Below are 5,504 nucleotides of genomic sequence, written 5' to 3' on the forward strand. Positions count from 1 at the left end.
GGGGCACTGGAGGGGGGTGAGAGGCAGATATCCCGAGGGGACGGTTGTATAGCAACCGGCTTGTGCCAGGCACAGGGCCGCCCCATCCCTCTTCCTCTCCTCCCCCTGCGAGGCACCTTCACTCCAGCTCATTATGCAGCAGAGCAGATGGAGAGGTTTTTGTGGCCTAGTCTCTGGGTAGGTTTTAGGGCTTGGCTTTATTTGTATTCTGCAGGCACTGGCTGTCTGAAAGAGCACAATGGAGCTCGCCTGCATGCTGGCTTATTGTTCTGCAGGGGCTTATTTGATTGCTTCTTTACCCTTTTGGTAGTTTAAAACAAAGAGTGAGTTGCAGGGGTGATGCAAATTCAGCTGCACCCCGAGGCATGATATGTTTCTGAATGTTAAAAATATTAAATGCATAGCTTGATTAAAAGATAAGTTGAGAAACAGTTGCTTATAACTTTTGGTTCTATCTTATATAACTTCTGCAATCATGCTCATTATTTTAATGTGGTATAAGAGTAGTAGCTGACTTGAGATACCTTGCATGCAATGCTCAATCTAAATCTGTTTATGTCTGCAAACTAACCAAGTCTGCTAAGTCTTGCACAATTATACATGGTTTTTATGGCTTCGTGTTAATGGAATTATTTCTTTTTACTTTTAAAAAATGTTCACTGCAGAACCATTTTAAAGGTAAAAAGTAAACATGGCTAAAAGAAAGTTAAAGAAATGGGGAAAACGATCCAAGAGTGATCGGATATTTTCATTTACATTCATATTTAAAAATATATAAATATTTAGTTTTTTTTTTAAGTCTATGGACAGCATGTCAATTACCAAAGGTTACATGTGCTATAAGCTACAATCTCAAATACTGAATTACTTGTTTCACAACATAATAATAAGTTTGAAGCTGTATGGGGGAAGTGTGGGAGGGTGGCCAGATGGCACTTTCTTAACCAATCAGATGCTGTTGTTAGGAAGGTTCTGTTATCTGAGTTGAGCAGAGGAAATCACACTTCACTAATATATGCAGGAGGAAGTTCAGTCAGTATTAGAGATTCTTTTGAATCAGTACACTAATATATGCTGACGATTCATTTAGGTTGATGTTACTTTAGTTAATCGGACACACTTTATTAGAAGCTGTAGTAGCAAAAATATATGTAGTTTATTTGTTTAATTTGGAGATAATTAATCCTCCCCAATGCTTTCTTGATCTGTCACTCTTGTGGAAAGGCTTAACTTTCATTGGAAAATGCATTTAACACGTTCTATCACAATGTGCCTGAGGCGAATGAGACTATTGTGTAATATCTTGTATAATAAACAATGCACTTTAAACCATGTTTAATGTGTTAAAAAAATGTAAATGTGAAGCTTCAAAGCGATGAAGTAAAAATTTGTGTAAACTTGTGTGAAGTTTTCAGTGCAGTCTGCAATAGTTGTTAGCAGACAACTTTGAATTACATAGTGTACTTTTTGCTTAATTATTTCAACTAAATTGGCTAAAAATAATAAAATGCAATAAAATATATTGCAGAAAAAGAGAAGCTATGGCTTAGCTATGACTAAACTCAGGATCCGTAAGTCTGTGTATTTTTTCTCTACAATACTAATGCAAAAAAATCAGCTATTTTACTCTTATTGCTGTTTTCTTTCTTGCTGACTGTTTACAACAAACATCAACAGGACAGAGATAACAACCACTTACATGTCTCCATGTTTTGGCCAACCGTACATCAGCAGTCTGAGATATTAAGTAGTAATATTGAGTTACCATGGAATCCTCATTTTATTTTAAAGCTGTTCAAAGAAAGGTCTTCATTTCATAACTCTGAATAATTATGTAATGATTGTTTTATTGCTTATATATTAGAGTTAACAGTGCATTTATACTGTGGTTACTAAAAAACTAAATTTCTTTCTTCATTACTGTAGATGTTTTGATGAGTTAATTAGGACTATAAATGACATCTTTTTGGGTGAGATCAGGTTTGTCCCTCATTACAGATTATACTGGTTTAGCTTTATGATTTCTTCTGTGCTTCTGTTGAGCAAATGTCTACATAAAAGTGCAACTTTCATTATAAGATCTAAATGTTATTGGTTAATTTTATAAGAGATGTCCATCTCACTCATCATGAAGTCACAAGCTAATCAGGCTGATTTAGAGATAAATGTAGCCTACATTTAGAAATTAACCTTATAGTTTTTATGCTTCCCACCTTTGTGGGAAGACTACTCTGTCATGTTTTAGTATAAAAGTCAACTCGCATAAAAATTGAGAGCATGCATATAGTGTTTTCAGTTTTTGTGAGTAAAAATTATGACATTAATGAAATATTCTGCTTATTAAGGTTTTCTCTGCAACCAAAGATGAGGCCTGTGTCACTGACAATTTCCTGCTGACTCTGTACTTTTCATGACATGTACAAAAACACTTTTCATGACATGTACAAAAACACTTTTCATGACATGTACAAAAACACTTTTCATGACATGTACAAAAACACTTTTCATGACATGTACAAAAACACTTTTCATGACATGTACAAAAATAAGTTGCTTCACAAACAAGTTTCATTCAAACTATCTTTTATTTTTATTCATTTTTGACTCATACAAAATATCTAAAGTAAAATCTTCAGACAAATGTAATCATTTCCACATTTTTTGTTCATTTTCCTTTGTCTTCTACAAACAAATTTAAGAGCATATTTAAATATTGTCTTTTTTTGAAAATCACATTTTTCTAAAGTTAAACCTTTAGAGATTTTTAAGGTCGTTTTTTTCTTTCTTTCTTTTTTTTTTTTTTCCTTTTATGTCATATTAATATTTCTAAAGTGAAACCTTTAGAGAATAAGACAATTCTGGAAAGTGGAAAGCACATTGCCGACAATAAGGTACGTTATATTGTGCAGCAATTACATTTTTAAAAACGTTGCTTCGACGCACCGCCGCGTCCTCTGCGTGTTCAACGCATGCGATATTTGCTCTGTGGAACAGAGGCAAAACTCGCTTCTCCTTCCTCTCCAAACCTCATCCGCACAAAGAATGAGGGCCATTGTGTCGCTCTCGTGGCATACCTGACCTCGTTCACATAAAGAATGAGGATCATCTTGGCATGGACGGGACGAGGAACGACGTAGAACCGCGAGGGCCACTCGGGCCTGCCTCGCGCTGCCTGGACGGTTCAGCCTCCTCAGGAGCATCCAGGGATGTGGAAACATCAGCATCCTTGCTTCTTGAGAGCATGCATATAGTGTTTTCAGTTTTTGTGAGTAAAAATTATGACATTAATGAAATATTCTGCTTATTAAGGTTTTCTCTGCAACCAAAGATGAGGCCTGTGTCACTGACAATTTCCTGCTGACTCTGTACTTTTCATGACATGTACAAAAACACTTTTCATGACATGTACAAAAACACTTTTCATGACATGTACAAAAACACTTTTCATGACATGTACAAAAACACTTTTCATGACATGTACAAAAACACTTTTCATGACATGTACAAAAACACTTTTCATGACATGTACAAAAACACTTTTCATGACATGTACAAAAACACTTTTCATGACATGTACAAAAACACTTTTCATGACATGTACAAAAATAAGTTGCTTCACAAACAAGTTTCATTCAAACTATCTTTTATTTTTATTCATTTTTGACTCATACAAAATATCTAAAGTAAAATCTTCAGACAAATGTAATCATTTCCACATTTTTTGTTCATTTTCCTTTGTCTTCTACAAACAAATTTAAGAGCATATTTAAATATTGTCTTTTTTTGAAAATCACATTTTTCTAAAGTTAAACCTTTAGAGATTTTTAAGGTCGTTTTTTTCTTTCTTTCTTTTTTTTTTTTTCCTTTTATGTCATATTAATATTTCTAAAGTGAAACCTTTAGAGAATAAGACAATTCTGGAAAGTGGAAAGCACATTGCCGACAATAAGGTACGTTATATTGTGCAGCAATTACATTTTTAAAAACGTTGCTTCGACGCACCGCCGCGTCCTCTGCGTGTTCAACGCATGCGATATTTGCTCTGTGGAACAGAGGCAAAACTCGCTTCTCCTTCCTCTCCAAACCTCATCCGCACAAAGAATGAGGGCCATTGTGTCGCTCTCGTGGCATACCTGACCTCGTTCACATAAAGAATGAGGATCATCTTGGCATGGACGGGACGAGGAACGACGTAGAACCGCGAGGGCCACTCGGGCCTGCCTCGCGCTGCCTGGACGGTTCAGCCTCCTCAGGAGCATCCAGGGATGTGGAAACATCAGCATCCTTGCTTCGAAGGATGAGTCGAGTATTTCCCAAGGTTTGCAGCATCTCAACAGAGAAGAGTAAAGCTCCAGATCAACGCTCGGGCAGAGTGATCTCAGGAACCCACTCGTTATAGCTGCGACTTTCTTCACAGAACATGTGAAGCTTCTCCAGAGCTGGATCCTCCCACGAGTCCTCAGCTGGGTTCTGTTAAAACAGAGAGGAAGGGTTTTTAAACCCAAGTCTTGGGAGAAATTAACTTGCTCTTGCATAAAGATGTTAGATATGAAAATATTCTCACCGTTATAAGGACACAGTGAGCGTCCTCAAGTTGACCCTTGGCACCAACAAGAGCGTTGAGACGTTTCAGGTCGTTTACTCTGACGATGCTGATGTCGTTGTCAAAGCAAAACGCTTGGATCAGAGTAAAATGGATCTGGAGAGCGATGTCGCACTCAAAGTCATCAGTGGCCAAAAGGCAGAAGGACACGCTATCAGGGTCCCTGTGAAAACAAAAGTAGGTTTGAAATGAGTTACCCCCAAACAGTAGCATAATAATATGGTCAAATAGACATGGATTAGCTATCGCATGGAAGAAGTTCCTCCAAACTTACGCGTTCATTATTTTTGCGCATTCATAGACGCCAACAGTGAGGCGACCCTCCGCCTTGGCAGACAGCAGGGCTTCGGCAAGAGATTCTCCTTCATTCACCATCTTGGTTTGGAGTGAAGTAGGCAGTAGCTGTGTTTGAAGTACAGTAGAGGCTCGAGCGGAGCGGAATAAGTTGTGAGTGAGTTTCCAGACACACGACCAGTACTTATAGTGGGAGAGTGGCACGCGTTTGCACCCCGCGTTCTGATTGGCTGTTCAGAACAATAAAGAAACGGACGTATCCAAGGCGCGTGCCTTTAGACATGCGTGACATCAATAGAACTGTAAGAAAGGATCAAACTCTGATCCTTTCACTTTTGTCCTAATTAAATAGAGCAATTTATTCTACTCAAAAGACGTGGCGTAAATTCAATGCGCGCATGTAGCATCAAGCTGACAGAGATAGTTTAGAAATGCTTTTTTGCTATTGACATGCTATTATATAATCTAAAATGAGATTAAACATTTAAGCATTTTACAATTTTTGTCAATAGATATTGTTCATTGAAATGTTTTTACTGCTTTATGAACTAGGCTATAATGCAAAAAGGCTGGTGGCCAACGCTGGCCAGTTTCAGATACGATAAAC

At 37.5% G+C, this 5,504-nt stretch overlaps 1 pseudogene; it reads right to left on the reverse strand.

Moving 5' to 3' along the window:
- Window positions 1-4,005: 4,005 nt before the first annotated feature.
- Window positions 4,006-5,189, reverse strand: LOC107706447 (growth arrest and DNA damage-inducible protein GADD45 gamma-like; annotated as a pseudogene).
- Between the last annotated feature and the right edge of the window lie 315 nt (window positions 5,190-5,504).

Source organism: Sinocyclocheilus rhinocerous, unplaced genomic scaffold (genome assembly GCF_001515625.1).
Source record: "Sinocyclocheilus rhinocerous isolate Xijiao unplaced genomic scaffold, SAMN03320098_v1.1 scaffold1405, whole genome shotgun sequence".
In the NCBI taxonomy this organism is placed as follows: domain Eukaryota; kingdom Metazoa; phylum Chordata; class Actinopteri; order Cypriniformes; family Cyprinidae; genus Sinocyclocheilus; species Sinocyclocheilus rhinocerous.